The sequence below is a fragment of the Amblyraja radiata genome, chromosome 14, assembly GCF_010909765.2.
Source record: "Amblyraja radiata isolate CabotCenter1 chromosome 14, sAmbRad1.1.pri, whole genome shotgun sequence".
Taxonomy (NCBI): Eukaryota; Metazoa; Chordata; class Chondrichthyes; order Rajiformes; family Rajidae; genus Amblyraja; species Amblyraja radiata.
Window position 1 is genome coordinate 36,848,927 of NC_045969.1, and position 19,100 is coordinate 36,868,026.

The 19,100-nt window shown below is 42.2% G+C and overlaps 1 protein-coding gene across 6 annotated transcripts in view; it reads right to left on the minus strand.

The window, feature by feature from the left end:
• Window positions 1-19,100, minus strand: part of zbtb20 (zinc finger and BTB domain containing 20) — a 247,642-nt gene that overhangs the window by 38,025 nt on the left and 190,517 nt on the right. For 5 of the 6 annotated variants that reach the window (XM_033033147.1, XM_033033149.1, XM_033033148.1 and 2 more), the window contains one exon: window positions 10,652-10,733. The exons of the other annotated variant lie outside the window; for it this stretch is intronic. The gene's annotated coding sequence lies outside the window, so the exon portion shown is untranslated. The remainder of the gene's footprint in view (window positions 1-10,651; window positions 10,734-19,100) is intronic. 6 annotated transcript variants of the gene reach the window in all.

The window sequence follows — 19,100 nt, forward strand, 5'->3', positions numbered from 1 at the left end:
ATCTCTTTGAAACTTTTTAAATCTGAATCGAGTTCTCTTATAAATATTACTGGAGAGATTTTAGCTTTGAAAGAGTAACACGCCTTAATATAAAAAATGGTAAAAATGGAGGTCTAGCATAGTATGCCACTCACCACTCGGGCAGATCACGACCTTAAAACTGATTTAAAAAGTAAGATCGCATTTCACCCCTCCCTCTCCTGGCTTCACAATTTACACTTCTATCCTTATTTTACATTTGTCTTTTCAGTTCAGGCCTTTGTCCAACCATCTGCCTGACAAAAAACTCCCCCTCACCTGCAACTATTTATCCATGTCTGTCCAAAGGGGGGGGGGTGCGTTGGTTGCGACTGCACCCCCTTTACTCCCCCTAAGAAAAAATCATCAAAATAAAATAAATTTAAATCGGGAAAAAACCCCCGAAATAAATAAATAAATAATCGGGGGTTGGGGGAATCAAAGTTTCCACTTTGGAAACGGCCAGTTCTCTGTTCTCCCATCGCAGGGCAAGAGTGGCTGAATTTGAACACAACGGCTGTAACCCCAACATCAGACGCCGCTGCGGCGGAGCCCACTCCCCTCGCCTCCCCCCGCCGCCGGGGCCTATGCCATCTTACCCCTGCTGGGCTCACGCCACCCCCGCTGGGCTCATGCCACCCCTGCCAACCCTGCTGGGCCCACGCCACCCCCGCTGGGCCCACGCCACCCCCGCTGGGCTCACGCCACCCCCACTGACCTCCGCTGGGTCCACTTCACCCTCGCTGACCCCCACTGACCTCCGCTGGGTCCACTTCACCCTCGCTGACCCCCGCTGGGCCCATGCCACCCCCACAGAGTCCACGCCACCCCCGCTGGGTCCACGCCACCCCCGCTGACCTCCGCTGGGTCCACTTCACCCTCGCTGACCCCCGCTGGGCCCATGCCACCCCCACAGAGTCCACGCCACCCCCGCTGGGTCCACGCCACCCCCGCTGACCTCTGCTGGGTCCACGCCACCCTGGATGACCCCCGCTGGGCCCACACCACCCCCGCTGGGCCCACGCCACCTCTGCTGACCCTCGCTGCGCCCACACCAACCCCGCTGGGCCCACACCACCCTTGCTGACCCCCGCTGGGCCCACACCACCCCCGCTGGGCCCACGCCACCCCCGCTGGGCCCACGCCACCCTCACTGACCCCCGCAACCCCCGCTGGGCTCACGCCACCTTCATCCCCCCCCAGCCCACTGGGCCCGCACCACCTTCATCTTCGCCCCCCCCCCGCAAGAAAGAGGGGGGGATGTGAGAGGGGGGAAGAGAGAGAGGGGAAGGGAAGGGAGAGAGAGAGATGGGGGAAGGGAGAGGGAAAGGGGGATTATTTTTAGTGAAATTGCAAAATTAAGGTAGGTTTTAGAGCTATTATATTTTCTCCTCCATATGAATAGGATTAAACAATATCAAATAATATCAAACAATTGGAACTGCTTTCTTTTCCTTGATAACAATACTGAAAATATGAATTCCATAGTTTGTGACATAAATACACATTTAAATGGGATCATTATATACAGATGTAACATTTCAATTTCGAGATCGGGGGGGAGGGGGTTGGGGGCAAATATGCGTCAAGCCGATAGCCTAATCGTTAAAGAGTTAAAAGATAGCCTAATCGGTAAAGAGCTGAAAAGAGGAATCAGAGCTGCCAAGGAAAGGTACTCTGAGAAGTTGAGGAGCAAGTTCTCAGCTAATGACTCTTCTTCAGTTTGGAAGGGCATGCAAGAAATCACCAGCTACAAGAGGAAAGCCCCCTGCTCTTTGGACAATCATCAGCTGACGAACGACCTGAATTAGTTTTACTGCAGGTTTGAAAATCAGAAACGTAACCCTGGTACCCACTAGCCAACAAACACAGCCAGATCCCAGTCTGCAAAGAATGGACCCTGCACCCTCTCCTTCCCATTCACTTCACACCTACTTAAGGCAAGACTCCAGTATGAAAAGAGTGGACCCTTTCCCACCCCACACAACACTTCACACCTACTCACAGCCTGACCTCAGTCTGCAAAGACTGGGCCCTTCTACACCCATCCCACTCCAATCACCACTTCACACCCAATTACTAATTTTTAACCAGTCCCTGCCTGCTTCGAATTTTCCACTATTGTCCCTGTACCCAAAAAGGTAAGGATTACTGGTCCTAAGGACTACAGGCCTGTCGCACTGACCTCTGTAGTCATGAAGACCGTTGAAATGCGTGCTGGCCAAGCTGAAAAATATCACAATCCCTCTGCTGGACCCTCTGTATTTTGCATATCGGGCCAATAGATCTGTGGATGATGCAGTCAATCTGGGCCTGCACTTCATCCTCCAGAACCTAGACCGCCAAGGAGCCTATGCGAGGATTTTGTTTTATTGATTTTAGCTCTGCATTCAACACCATTGTGCCAGAGCTACTACGCTCCAAACTTTCCGAGTTGACTGTGCCTGAACCCCTCTGTCGGTGGATCACCAGCTTTCTGACAGACAGGAAGCAGCATGCGAGGCGGGAAAGCATATCTCGGACCCGCAAACGTTCAGCATAGGAGCACCACAAGATGCGCACTCGCCCCTCTCCTCTACTCTCGCCACACCAATGACTGCACCTCCACAGACACCTCTGTCAAGCTTCTCAAGTTTGCGGATGACACAACCCTGATTGGACTGATCCAGGATGGGATCTCTGTACTCTTTTCAGTTTGACATCTTTCCTATAACATGGTGCCCAGAACTGAACACAATATTCTAAATGCGGTCTCACCAAAGTCTTATACAACTGCAACGTGACCTCCCAAATTCTATACTCAATACTCAGACTGATGAAGGCCAAAGTGCCAAAATACTTTTTGACCACCTGATATACCTGCGACACGACCTTCAAGGAACCATCAACCATTCCTCTGCCCACCTGGCTAATTGATCCAGATCCTGCTGCAATCTTTCACAACCATCTTCACTATCTGCAAAACCACTCACTTGCTAATCTTGCCCTGTTCTGTGATGTTTCACAGAGTGCTGGAGTAACTCAGCGGGCCAGGCTGAGTATAGAAGTTAGGAGGTCATGTTGCAGTTGCATAAGAAGTTGGAGAGGACGCATTCAGAGTATTGTGTTCAGTTCTGGGCACCATGTTATAGGAAATATGTCATCAAACTGGAAAGGGTACAGTGAAGATTTATGAGGATGTTGCCAGGACTAGAGAGCCAGGGCTATAGGGAGAGGTTGAGTAGGCTGGGACTATTTCATGGAGCACAGGAGGATGAGGGATGATCTAATAGAGGTGTATAAAATCATGATTTGGATAGATATGGTTGAGTCTTTTGCCCAGAGTAAGTGAATCAGGAGCAGAGGACATAAGTTTAAGGTGAAGGGCAAAAGATTTAATAGGAATCTGTGGGGTATGTTTTTCACACAAAGGGTGGTAGGTGTATGGAACAAGCTGCCAGAGGAGGTAGTTGAGGCAGGGACTATCGCAACATTTAAGAAAAAGTTAGACAGGTACATGGATAGGACAGGTTTGGAGGGATATGGATCAAACGTGGGCAGGTGGGACTAGTGCAGATGGGGCATGCTGGGCCGAAGGGCTTGTTTCCACACTGTATCACTCTATGACTCTATCTTTCCCTCTCAAACCCATTCTCCTGCCTTCTCCCCATTACCTCTGACACCCGTATCAATCAAGAATCTATCAATCTCCTCCTGAAAAATGTCCATTGACTTGACCTCCACAGCTGTCTGTGGCAATGAATTCCACAGTTCACCACCCTCTGACTTAAGACATTCCTGCTCATCTCCTTCCTAAAGGAGTGTCTTTTAATTCTGAGGCTGTGGCCACTGGTCCTAAACTCTCCCACTAGTGGAAACATCCTCTACAAATCCACTCCATCCAGGTTTTTACCAGGCTGGAACAGACGGCAACAGCTTCACACTGTGTCCCAAAGCTTGTGTCCTGTCCTGCATCACCCATAACAGCAGAGATGTTTATAGGAGAGGGCAAGAGAGATAAGACTTTGCCTTCCATCACAGTGAGGAGGAGATTCACTGTGATGGATGTTTGTGTAATTTGTGTTGTGTCTTGGTTCTTTTTCTTGTGTGTATGACTGCAGAAACCAAATTTCGTTTGAACCTCAACTAGTCCCACTCACACGCGTCTGGCCCATATCGATCTAAATCTGTCTTATCCATGTACGTGTCCAAATGTCTCTTAAACAGTAGGATAGTCCCAGCCTTAACTACCTCCTCTGGCAACTCGTTACATACACCCAGCACCCTTTGTGTGAAAAAGCTACGTCTCAGATTCCTGTTAACTTCTGAAATATTGGTAATAAATTTGGTGCAAAAATGCTCCAAAATAAGGCTCAGAAAGCATCAGAGTATCTAACAACCCTGGCATCGAGGGACTTCACGCTTCGCGCACGTGATGTACGCAGCGCGCACATTAAGTTTTTTGTAATCCTGTCATGCCACCCCCTTCTTGAAAAGCTTCGTACGGGCCTGTTATCACCTAACAGGCTTCATCCTGCCCCTCCTCTCTTCCAGTTTTCTCTCCTCTTCCCCCCCCCCCCCCGCGATAATAAGCAAGTAGTGTGAAGAAGGGTTGTCCCAACCTGAAATATCACCTATCCATGTTCTCCAGAAATGCTGCCTGACCTGAGTTACTCCAACAAGTTGTCCTTTTTTCAACAAAAATACCATTTTGATCAGTGGTACTAATCCATCAGTAGTCCTTCTCACTTCCTTAAAGCCAAAAGCAGGTAGGGTTCCCTTGACAGTATGGAAGAACCTCTGCTGCTAGCAACTGAGGAGACCTTTACATTTAAATTTCCAACACAAAATCAGTACCCAATCGCCACCCACTCTTGGTTGGTGTCCAATGCCAGCACAAACAGCCAAAAAGTAGTCTCAATCTCAGAAAATGTCAACAAAAGTTGGGATCAATCAGGATTCAGACCTAGGAAGGCTGTGATTACAATCATGTGACTAGGAATCAGGGCGAGTTGGAGATAAGGAACAAAAGAGTCTCGGAAATTGTAGTGGGATCGAAATGGCTGGTCAGAGAGAATAGCATTTTCTGAAGAGCTTGCAGGAGCAATTATGATGCCCAGAAAGGAAGAAACATTACACGTTTTGTGGTGAAACAATAGTTAAGTAACACAGAATCCTGCACTAATAATCCAGAACCAGAGTTCAAATGTCACCATGCGAGCTGTAGAATTTCAATTTAGTTAATGATCTGGAATATTAACAAAAGGCTATTCACCAGTCGGGGATTCACCCTTTGCCGGGGATCGAAGCTCCAACGGCGGGGCCTGTGAACTTTAACACCGTGAAGCCCGCGGGGTCTGCTAAGAAGAGGCCGATTCAGGAGTCGCCGAGAGAGTTTCAACCTCCTTGCTGCGCGAGTTTCGATGACCCCGACGGGGGCTTCGATCGTCGGCTGCGGGGCCTTTGATTGCCCCGACTGCGGATGGTTTGACTGCCCCGACCGCGGGAGAACAGAGGAAGATGATTGAACTTTATTGCCTTCCATCACAGTGAGGAATGTGGAATCCACTGTGGTGGATGTTTATGGTAACTTTTATGTGGTTGTGTGTCTTGTTGCTTTTCACTTAGTATGGCAACTCAAATTTCACTGTACCTTAACGGGTGACAATAAACTGACCTTGAAACCTTGATGACTATGAAACTACTGGATTGTTGTAAAAGCTCATTTGGTCCATTTATGTCCTTCAGGGAAATACATTTGCTGTCCTTAACTGCTCCAGCCTGTGTGTGACTTCAGACTCGTAATACGAGGTTGAATCTTGAAATGTCCTCTGAAACAGCCCAGAAATATGCACTGTTGAGGACAATTAGGTATAGGCAACAAAATTCTATATGTCTGAGATGCCCACGCCACCAAAAAAATGAAGGTTAAAAAAGGGACAATGGAAATTCCTTAACTGAGCCGCTAGTTGATTAGAGGTTGCATAAACTATTAACTGACAAATTATGACACCGACAAGACTAAGGAGTTAGTTAGTGGTGGACTTTAGGAGGAGAGGATCACTCCTGTCCCCTGTATCCATCATTGGTGTGGATGTGCAGTTTACCAGCGAGTGCAAGTGCCTTGGAGTGTAGCTGGACATTAAACTGGACTAGTCCAGGAATGCTCCAGGCTCGGTACAAAAGGGAGTGTCGGCTGTACTTTTTGAGAAGGCTCCGCTCCTTCAACGTCTGCGGTAAGATGCTGATGTTCTACCAATCGGAGGTAGCCTGTGCCATTTCTTCTCTGTTGTGTGATGGGGCAGCAGGGGGAAGGCCGCGGGTGTCAATAGGATTAACAAACTCATCAAGAAGACTCCATCAAGGGGCGGAGCTAAATTCATAGGAGGTGGTCTTGGAGGGGAGGTTGCTTCACAAACTGTGGAGTATCTTGGATAAATCAGCTCACCCCCTTCATGACACACTGGTCAACCTTCAGCAACAGACAGGCTCCACCAAGATGCAGTAGAGAACATCACAAGAGATCCTTCTTCCCTGTGGCTATCAAACTGTGCAACTCCTCCCCCTTCTGTCGTGGATTAGACCGACTCCTTCCTCCTCCCTCCTCCCCCCCCAATCTTTGCACAACCCCAATCCTTTCCACTCATCACTTTAATTTCATGTTTCACGGTATTTTGTGTTTTATGACTGTTGGCAGATCAATTTCCCTCCTGGGAATTTCGTATCGTAAGGCAGTAACATGCATGGGGTAAATATTTGTAAAGAAAGGGAATAAATGGATATGGCGAATGGAACTATAATAAGGATATTAGCCACATTTTGGAGCTCAGGCTCCAGTTGGATCATCCTGTTTTATTTTCTGTGGCCCCATAAAACTATTCTTGCTGGTCCCGAGTCCACAAAATAATTTAGCAATGATGGTGACATACTGATTCTAGGGCAATGAGTCTCATGCAAAAATTTCCTTGTTTATTAATACTGCCCTTTTCCCCTGGTCTTGATTTCACATTTGTGCCTCGTTCTGCAGAATGGCCCTTTGATTCACAACAGCGAGTTCCAAAAAAATAAGGTTTAAAATGAAAATTTGCTATCAAAATATTATTCATATTTTGAAGAATGGCTCCAATCATTGTTGGCTACCCTGGGAACAAGTCTAATTCTGTTATAAAGTTTGTAAATCATTACTGAATAATGAATATTAGAGCACCAATTAAAGAAAGATAAACAGGCCGTTCATTCTTTGCCACTTGTTTGGAATACCATGGCGGCCAATTGCAAAATAAACAAGGCTTTAGACTTTACTTTAGATTTGACGAAGGCATCATCCTATCAATTTCCTAGTCATTTGAATGAAGTTTTAAAAACGTATAATATGAAAGATATGCAAAAATGCTGCAAACATATAGAAGATTTGTCAGCATTTGTACGAGACTCAGCATATTTATTTATAGTAACAATCTCATTAATAAAGAATGGAATCATTCAACAAACAAAAGTCAGACAGAAGGCTAGAGATATGAGTGTTTGATGCAGTTGAAACCCTCCCCAAATAACTAGTATTATCCATTCACACTGCACAAAACAAATGGCTGGAACCAGAGTGCAGAAACCTTTAACTTGAAAAATCTATTCTTACTGAGCTTCAAGTCATAATGTTGCAAGACCATCCAAATATAACAAAGAATAAAACTATCCAGTCAGTGTTTTATGAACAGCACAAACCTCATTGGACATATAATTATTGGTATTAGATCATTATTGTCATGTGGACCAAGATACCATTAACAAATGTGATTTCAGCAATTTTTATTTACAGGTTATGTTTCTTCTTGAATTTAAAAATATCTGGACATTATTTGTCAAATAAGTTATTTTTTGGGAACAAATAAAACAATCATTTGCTAATGCAATGCTTTAATTTAATTTGCAAAGGGATTCTGCAAAGAACCTAGAAATACTTCCAGCTAAACAATATTTCCAATTACCCACCTGAGGCTTTAACCTAAAACAGAGAAGAATTAATGACTTGCTCAATCTATCTCCTTCAACTACATTTAGGTGATGTAGGCAAAATAAAGTATATAATTCATACTTTCTGATTAAAACAAGATGCTCACCTGCAAAAAAGAGCAACCACAAAAACATTGCAGAAGGTTGCCATGAAGGTTTAAGAAGGCTTCACCCAAAGTTCAGATGTTTTTATTTGGAGAATATCAGCTGGATACAAAATAATGCTAGAAGTCTGAAATTGTATCAGATTATCCCGGAAATACATAATTTAGGTAGCAACTGTGGACAAAGAGTATTGTTGGAGACAAATGGTGCTGGCTAAAATTGGTAGGTTTCAAGTACTGAGCCGTTTAAGCTTCAGTAAGTCTCCACCTGCCATACCTGAGCTGTTGAATGCAAAAGTCCAAATGACTGAGTGACAAATCTCTAGACGTTGTCAATGATGGGACGTGGTCTTATTGGGATTCCTTGGTATAAACCCTGAGGAAATTACCACTCATATGCTGCTCCATTCAGCCCCAGCAGAGGATCACAGACCTTACTGATTGCAATGGCGACTGTTGGCATTTAAAAACTTAAAATCCTTGATAGCTTAGGCAAATATCAAGGCTGCCCCCAGATGTATGCTCGGAATGGGGCCTCAACACACGTCATCACTGTGGCTATTCACCAACTAGACCTCATCTCACTACTAGAGGCCAGCATGACGAGCCCTTTAAATCTGACCGAATAAAGTTCAGATATGTGAGAGCCACAGATGGTGGCTTGGAGAAGTATAAACCTACTCAATGCTTCAAGAATTTGAAATGTTCAAATACACTGTCACTGACATGAAATTGTGGTCATGTTGTCTCTATCGACAGATGCAGTCGGGTACTTAGCTAGAATTGGAATCAACTCAAAATCAATCACATATGTTACCAAATATACAGACTACATTTAAGTTAACAACAGAATTATAATTCTATAAACTGTACAGTGATTCAATAACAAAGTTTTTGAAGAATTGTCTCATACATCATTTATGTTATTATTGGCCAAATAAAAGAGGTCACCTGGACTCATACTTAGGTTATACTCGTTAATAATGTAATCCTGATCCCTATGTATCAATATCACTGTTATGTTTATCATTATTGTTTTGTTTTGTGTTGTATTGTTTTTGTTTTTGAGTAGGAAGGAACTGCAGAGGCTGGTGTATACCAAAGATAGACACAAAATGCTGGTGAAACTCACCGGGTCTGGCATCATCGCTGGAGAGAATAAATCGGTGAGATTTTGGGGCGGAACCCAACTTCACACTGACAGATAGGGGAAGGGGGGGAACTGGGCCAAAGCAAATCAGGTCAGCAACAGATGACCTCCACCAAATACCTCACATTTGTATGACTGGGATTCTTTATTTTGGATGCCAAAAACAAAATAAATCACACAATTCTCTGCCAATGGAGCCTTTAGCTGTCATATTTGAGCTCAGTTGTGCACAAATTACCCTCCAACGTTGCTATCAAATCTACTCCAACGGCCTCCCCTGGTAGAGCATTCCAGGTACCCACTATTCTTTGCAAATAAGGAATTTCCGTGCATATATGCTAATTGAAACTTGCTGAACATGTTATACTATTTGGGTTTTAAAACTTGTAGAAGAAATTAAATATTCTCATTTTGGGTCAAGTGAATTCACGTAAACTAGGATTTTACTCTGACCTTAATTTTGCTAATGATGCTGTCTTTTGGTACCACATTAGCAAGCGTCACAGAATGGCACAGTATAAAAACGTGGCTATTCAGATTTTGCGTCTTAAAAAGCAGCTATGTTTAGTTTAATCTCTGATTTCCTTCATTTTCAGTATCCCTTTCCAAGAAAACTGATATCCCACTATCTGATTATTTGGGAATTCTGATTATTCGCCACCTGGATTGCAGGGTGCATGATGTTATTCTTGAAATTCACCGGGACCCCATTTCCCAAATGCCCAAGACACTCAACAGGGTCCCGCTTGTCTCGCATTCTTAAAACTTACTGGGATCCTCTTTCCCATGCTTCGTTGAAAATCAATAGGATTCCCATTTACCGTGTCCCTTTCAAACCTACCAGACGGGTCCTATTTTCCCACATCTACCCTTGAAACGCACCAAGCCTTGTTTTCCTGCGTATCTTTGTAAACTACTGGGGACCAGTTTTCCACATTCCTTTTAAACTTAGTGGAGGTTTTATTACATTATTGAATCTAAACCACATTGGGCAATTAATAGGAAATAACATCCAATAGTACACCATCTAATTCCCAAGCGTGCCAGATTAATCGCTTTATTGTAACTTCTTCCAATCTGATTTTGGGCATTAGTTTTAACCCTGTTTTTAGATTGTGTTCTAAATCTTGACAAATTCCCTCACCGGTCAATAATTTTGAAATCTAGTACTTTAATCTCTGGGTGTTGACTCAGTTAGAGTGATCAGCATTTCGCTGACTATTTTGTCAAAAAGTACATCTTTATCGTCAAATACACGGATATACAATTAAAAAAAAATAAAGGTAACATTCTTTCATTTACTTTCAGACATATTAGCTAAAACTAATTAAGTCACGTTACCGCATATTCTTTAAATCAATTTCCAAAGCATAACAGCGGAGTAACTTACAGCAAATAATTCTTGATGAACTTTATCCTTTATGCATGTTCGTCCAAACTCAAATTATACTGGGCACTTCTATTGGTGTACACTGATGAAAGAGAAGATTTTGTTAATATGTATGGAATTCAAGTATTTACTTTCGTTGTTGAACATTAGACAACCTTTCCAGAAGAAAAAAGTAAAAATGATCCTGCCAGGAATTCAAATTCTGCAGTAGCCTGATTCTAATAAGCAATTAAGTCTCTTAACCGTACAATATCTAATCGCATTTGATGGGATTTGTCAAACTACATATATTGTTTGTGGACATTGCAGGCATAGAGAATTTATTGAACATCCTGACATATCTTTTATAGATTGCTTGTGGTCAACCATCCCTCTGTGGTCTGGAGTTGTATATAAGACAGTCCGAGAAATTCTTGATATCAAAAGGAGTAAATCAATTGGCTGAAAACCAAGATAATGGGAGATCTGGAAGGAGTGAACCATAAAATTTACACCTATTGTTAAAAAGTTAAAATTCATACACACTAATTTCTACATTTGCATGCTAGACTCAACTGTAGGATACAACAGGAAACATCTGCAAGTACTTCTTTTGCAATAGAAACACTTCAATTTCTTATGGTTTCTTTAGGCAGACTAAAGCCCCTGTGTCGACTTTCACGACCTAATACGCGAACAGTGACGACCTGAAAAAAAATCAAGGTCGCGGTAACCTACGACCTCCTACGACTATGTGTACGGCCTCCTACGACTATGTTGAAGACCTCCCACGACTATGAAGAAGACCTCCTTCGACTATGTTGAAGACTGGCTTCGACCATGTACGTTTTACTGATGTTTGCAGTAGCCCTTTTGCTTCAACAGCCTTTTAAGAAAGGCAGAAGGGGAAGAGCAAGGGTGAAGAGGAAGCACAAGAAGAGGTCTCAATGGGTGAATGGAGATGATGTGATGGACTGTCCCAGTACACCAGATGACTGGAAGGGAGTGGCGCTGGGCTTTGACAAAAGATGGAATTTTAAGCACACATGCGGGGCAGTGGATGGCAAGCATGCCATTCTTGTCCCTGTCCCTGTACCCCTCATTTTCCTTTTCGTACAGGATGGCATTCTGCTGGAACCATTCCTCAAGGACCCTCTCCTGCTGCCTGGTGAAGGTGTAGGGCCTAACCTTCCTCCAGCCCTCCCTCACCACCAATGGGGCATCTGCCTATGATGCTGTGTCACGACACAGGAGGAAGAGCTGCTTTGCTGCCTTCAAATGAGGCAGTGAAGGATGGGGTGGTGGTGGTGACATATACTACCAACCTGGTCTCCTCCTCCAGAGGTCTCTCATGCAGGGCTACCTCCTCCTGCACTATCACCTCCTGTGGCATCACCTCCTGCCACTTCTCCTCTGTCAAACTCAGGGCATTGGGACACTGTTCCTCCATAAGTAACTGGATTCTCTACTTTCCCCATCGGCAGACCTCAACCATTACAGATTGGCAAAAGCACATCTTCCTCATAGCCTTCAGCACATGGGCAGCTCAGGCCAGTGAATTCATTCCCAGTGCTCACTCTATCCCGAATACAGTGTATCCAGACATAACGTCAATGCAATAATATCCTTCCTCAAATTAGGAGACCAAAATTGCACACAATTCTCCAGGTGCGGCTTCACCAGAGTCCTGTACAACTCCAGTAGGACCTCCTTGGTCCTAAACTCAAATCCTCCCGCAATGAAGGCCAATTGGTTTTCTTCACTGCCTGCTGTACCTGCATGCTTACTTTCATAGATAGTGATCTCCCTACCACAGAAGTGACCTAAGGAAGTGCAGCCTCAAAAAGGAAGTGCAGCATCAAAGACCCACACCACCCTGGCTACATTCTCCTCTTGCTCCTACCATCAGGAAGGGGGTACAATAGTCTGAGAACTGTTACCTCCAAGTTCAAAAACCGTTTCCTCCATCAAGTTCTTGAACCACTGTACAATCCTAACCACAATCCTACCTCAACATTGAACAATTATAGACTTTACACTACGATGGTTACTCGATGTAACCTGTGGTATCATGGTCTAGTTTACTTAGAATAACTGACAGTTTATATATTTTGTTGTTGTTGCATCCACTATGCCTGTAAATCTGCAACAATAATTTTTTTTATTGTTCCAGTTCATATCCAGTGTACATGACAAAGAAACATTCTTAACAGTCTTGGTCTGTGGCTCAGCTGGTAGCTCTATCACCCAACTTACAAAGCTATGCATTCAGTTTCCATCCCAGGATCTCGAGCACAAGGATCTAGGCTGACATTCTAATGCTGTGTTGCTGGACAGCCACTTTGCTGAAAGCACTTGTTTTTCGGTATAGAGTTGAAATAATCAAGTCTAGAGGGCACAAAGTTGTGGAATGAGCAACAGGTGGGCATGAGAGGCAGACTCAAGTGATGTCAAGGGTGAAAATCAATAGCTTTCATGATGTTGTAAATGAGAGATTGAGAAGACAAGCTCTGGGTCTATACAAGCTCTGGGGCGCAACGGTAGAGTTGCTGTCTTACGATGCCAGAGACTCGAGTTCTTGACTACAGGATCTGTCTGTACAAAGTTTGCACTTTCTCCCTGTGACATCCAGGGTTTTCTCCATGTGCGCTGGGTTCCTCTCACACTCCAAAGATGTACAGGTTTGTAGGTTAATTGGCTTCAGTATAATTGAAAATTGTCCGTAGTGTGTAGTATAGTGCTAGTGTATGGGTGATCACTGGTTGGGATGGACTCGATGGACCCACGGGCCCGTTTCTGCGCTATATCTCTAAAGTCTAATGTAAAGTCACCTAGATAAAGTCGTAATCATTTTTTTGCCATTAGAATTGCTAATTTCAACCTTTAAGATTTATCCCATTATCTAATCATATACTAATCTTATAGAATGTGGTTAGATTGAAATGTATAGCAAATACAATTGCCAGAGAACATAGTCTGAAGAAGGGTTTCGGCCCGAAACGTCGCCTATTTCCTTCGCTCCATAGATGCTGCTGCACCCGCTGAGTTTCCCCAGCAATTTTGTGTACCTTCTTATAGTTTTGACTGTTTTGTTTTGAAAAACAAGGAATTAAACTGTGGTTCCGTTACAATTGTTTTCAGGGATTCAGACTTCCTGTTAAATTAGATAAGGTCAGTACTCAAAGTTCATTGTATATTGGGTTATTGGCATTCAGCAAAGGTCGGTTCAAGCAGAACTGTTTAGAGAGCTGCAATAATAGATTATTTTTCCTTTTAAAAGTTAAAATTTTCTTTAATTTATTTTTTTCAACATACCATCTTCTATTCAGGTTCACTTATAATGCATGGTACACTTTATTAACCCTACTGGTTTTGCATTTTTTATTGAAGTACTAATAGGGCTACAACTTGTTACAGCTGTCAAGCCAACACAGTGCTAATAAGTTGTAATGACATTAAAATAATAGTGGACAAAAAGCTGAAGTAACAGCAGGTCAGACAGCATTCTGGAGAAAAGGAATAGATGATGTTTTGGGTCAAGACCCTTCTCCCTCCAGCAAAATAACTGTGTTGGAAATCAGAAATAAAAACAGAAAATATTGAAAATAGTTAGGAGATTAAGCCGCATTTGCAGAAGACCCAAAATACAATCTGTCCATCTTTATAAATGCCAATGAAGAAAATTAGGAAGGCTATGAGGGATCTCGAGAAACTACTGGCAGATAGGATGATGGAACACTGAATGCGCTCTATAAGTATATTCAAGGCAAAGTAATAATTCAAGAAAGAGAAGAGCCCATTTAAAAAAAAAGGACAATCCATGTATCCAGTCATAGCAAAAGGATTTGAGTATAGGAGCAGGGAGGTTCTACTGCAGCTGTACAGGGTCTTGGTGAGACCACACCTGGAGTATTGCATACAGTTTTGGTCTCCTAATCTGAGGAAGGACATTCTTGCCATAGAGGGAGTACAGAGAAGGCTCACCAGACTGATTCCTGGGATGTCAGGACTTTCATATGAAGAAAGACTGGATAGACTCGGCTTGTACTCGCTAGAATTTAGAAGATTGAGGGGGGAATCTTATAGAAACTTACAAAATTCTTAAGGGGTTGGACAGGCTAGATGCAGGAAGATTGTTCCCGATGTTGGGGAAGTCCAGAACAAGGGGTCACAGTTTAAGGAAAAAGGGGAAATCTTTTAGGACTGAGATGAGAAAAACATTTTTTACACAGAGAGTGGTGAATCTCTGGAATTCTCTGCCACAGAATGGAATTAAGGCCTGTTCATTGGCTATATTTAAGAGGGAGTTAGATGTGGCCCTTGTGGCTAAATGGATCAGGGGGTATGGAGAGAAAGCAGGTACAGGATACTGAGTTGGATGATCAGCCATGATCATATTGAATGGCAGTGCAGGCTCGAAGAGCCGAATGGCCTACTCCTGCACCTATTTTCTATGTTTCTATGTGGAGGCAGAAGGCAGAGACAAGGAACTCAATAAATACTTTTCATCCTTTTTCACAAAGGAAGCATAGCATTTGTGTCTTCTTCATAAATAAAGAGGAATTACTTAATGACTGTGGGCTTAAAAATAGATATATTTTCATGACCAGGTGGGATTTATTTCAGGCATACAGAAGGCAAGGGAAGAAGTTCACCTGCTGGTCCCAAGTGAGGTTCCATAAATGAGCGAACAGCAAAAATGATTTCTCTTTTCAAGAAAGGCAGCAAAAAGCCTGGTAACTATATACCTATGAGCCTCACATTAGTGGTAGGGAAAATATTGGAAAAACATTGAGGGGAAGGATTAATAATTAGTTGTGAAGACAAGGTCTATTCAATCAGTCAAACTGGCTTTGTCTAGGGCACATACTGTCTGACTAATATGACTGAATTATTTGAAAGGTAAGAAAGTGTATTGATAAGGGTATGGCAGTAATGTGATTTCATATATATTAGGAAGACATTTGACAAGGTTTTATGCTTCAAAAGGTTAGGATCAATAGGATCCAAGACAAGTTAACAAACTGGGTTCTCATCTCCCTCTCCCTGACTCTCAGTCTGAAGAAGGGTCTCGACCCAAAATGTCATCCATTCATTCTATCCAGAGATACTGCCTGTTCTGCTGAGTTATTCCAGCATGTTGTGTCTATCTTGGGTTCAAATCGGGATTGGCAGTATGTTGCCAACCCATGCTGTCTGTAATATACATGAATGACAAAAGTAGATGTGGAGACAGATAACATGAAGATTGATGGAGTTGTTAACACTATGTTAATAGAAGGAAGTCTCAGGCTGCAGAGTGATATTCTAATGTTGGTGAAGTAGGCTGAAAAATGGCAGATGACGTTTAATCCAGACAAATGTGGTGAGATACTTTGGGAATACTAATGCGACTGGGTTATAGACCACAGTGGGACCTTAGGGAGTACAGATGAACAGAGGGACCTTGGAGTACAAATCCACAAATCCCTGAAGCTGCCAACACGGGAAGAAAATGTGGTTAGGAAGACATATAGGATACTGATATTCATTAGTCAGGGCATCAAATACACAAGTAGGGAGGTTATTTTCCAACTTTATAAAACTTTGTAGAAACACGGAACTGCAGATGTTGGTTTACAAAAAAAGACAAAAGACTGGAGAAACTCAAGGCTTTAAGCAGCATCTCGGAGAACATTGATAGTTGACTTTTGGGTCAGGAGCTTTATTCAAACTAAGCCATTCGACCCGCTGAATTAGTCTAGCACTGTGTGTCACTGACATCAAGTGGAATGCTGCGTGCAGTTCCATCATCCTTCTATGGGAATGATGGGATAATGCTGGAGAGGTTGCAGAGGAGATTCACCAAGATATTGCATGGGATCGAACAGTTCCGTTTGGAGGAGGGGCTGGAGAGGCTGATCTGTTCTACCTGGAGGTGAGATGGTTAGAAGGGGGATAAGATTGAGGTAGATAAGTTAATGTAAACAAAGAAAAACATTTGCGGATATCCAATTCAGATATTCTAACATGCACAATGAATACGAAATGGTGATGAAAACTGAAGTGCTACATACAGTATCATGATAGTACGAGTTACATTCAACAACCTAAAATATGTTAAAATATTTTGGAAAAACAACAGAAGAAAAGGATTTACTGGTTTAACATAGTATGTATCATATATTCGCTTAACATAGTATGTATCAGGAGTGCAAATTAAAGAGTACGAGTTTTTATTTGTCAAATGCATGAATCAATTAAATTCTTGATAACATATTGCAAATGAGGTGTCTTTGTAAACTGCAGTGGAATCAACTAAATAATTGCTGCTGTAGACATTTTGTATAAATCAGCAACAAGACTTCGAAAGTATTCCTTAACCCCAATTTACTTAAGCTCTTTCTTTAACTAAATGATTATGATTTGTTGATCTTGTTTATTTCTTTTGCAATCTCTTAGGTCTTCAGTATGGATTCTTCATTTGTTTGTTTTGCATCTGTGTATACATGCTCCAAAAATAAATTCAGCTTGGAAATGATGGTATAAAAATAAATCAGCATGAGTAAAATAAAACAGAGAAATTACTAGAAACAGAGAAAGCTGACAATTTCTTAGGACCTGAAGAACTGTACACCACGGTTTTAAGAAACCTGATTACAGGGATATTGGTCCTTATCTTTCAAAATACCATTGATTATAGAATGTGTCCCAGAGATTGTACGGTTGCAGATAACACCATTACTTAAGTGGCGGATGAGACAACATGAGGTATTATGGTCAATTAATCAGTTACTAATATTAGGAAAAATGCTAGTCCATTATTAAGGAATTGGTATCAGGGCACATGAGTAGACTCAAAATGGATAAATGAAAAGGAAATTGTAGTTGACATGAATCTGTTCTCTGTAACTATTCAGTAGGGTCAGAATTCTCATTCTAAAGGTATGTCCGATATCCTAACTAAAATGGTGGTTCACTGGAAATGCTGCTTCACCTTCAGGGATCTTAGGAAATACTGAAGCATGTTACATTACCTCTGTCCTAATCTCTTCACAACAGCATCAGCCAGTAAGAGAAGTACTGATGCATTCTTGGTGGAAAATACTATGTATTTATACAAGGCCACAAAAACAATCCACTTCAGCCAATGAATATACCAAAAATCCAGAAATATTTAGAAAATTATACCCTGAATGTTAGGAATCTCATCTCAGCATTTGGGAATCACAGTTGAAAGAAAATCAGTGATTAATTTTTTTAGCTACAATCATCGACAAAAGTGCAAAAATTGGTGCATATTTACAATATAGAATCTAAAAATGAGTAAAATCATCCCTCATATGATTCACTCTAGCAAAGCCTGATAGATGGTCAATAAATATAGTGAAGGGAGAAAACTTTGGCAACTTGCAACAATTTCCAGTTTATATGTTAATGTTGTACTTTTAACTACCCTAACATTACGGCCATACACTTCACATGATCTCCAACTATAATCCTAACTATTTTTTCTCATTGTCTGAAACTTTAGATACAGGAACAATATTGCCTTCCATAGCCCAATATGATTTATATTCTGGGTTTTCATCATCTTAAATAACTCACCGACTTGTAGAACTAGGTAGTGAGTCTCCATTAAACAAAAACAAATCTAGCAAAATACCACACGGAGCTGACATTCAAAAACAGCGTTAATAAGAGGAGTGTTCCAGGAGGGATCGTATTAAAAAAAACTTGCTAATTGAAACAAACAGACCAAAGCCAAATGTGTATTCATCACCAGTTTCTGCAACATTAGCTATTAATGCACAAGAGAAAATCCAATCCTTTTGCATAACTATTCAAATATTAACTGTCACCATATTCAAATTTCAAAATGTTCAAATGAAAAACTGTTGGAAAGGAAGCTTATTTTACAAGAATTTCATGCAGAACAATCATGTGCAGTACCAAGATATTGGTAATAGAACATTAACACGGCCAAAGACATCAAAACCTGCACTCACTTTTCTTGCATGTTGAATCAAAGCTTTCAAAATATTGCATAACCAAGAGGTCTCTTTGACAGATATAGTTCAATCTCCTTGTTAACAGTCCCATCACACACAGAACTGAAGTTTAGATTTAAAAACTGAGTTCGAGCTCTCTAATGTAACAAGTGGATAAGTAGATTCATTTCTTTTAAATATATTTTATCTTAATAACGCGGTGGAACACCACCCTGATTCTCTATTCCTTTTCCCTCTTTCTATAGTGCACAACAGACATGAAGGGTCAACAAGGATGGTGCTCTCTCTCAATAACTGGTAAGAACCTGATCATCAGATGCATGATGCTCTTGGTACTGTAATAGTTGGTGCAGGTGTGGCCCATTCCCCGCCAATCTGCCCAGCCATTGTCCAGCTCATCTGGGGATCCAAGAAGGAACGGATCAGATAGTTTCCAATGCACAAGTCCCTGGACAGCCGGGACAAAGGCATACCCACCA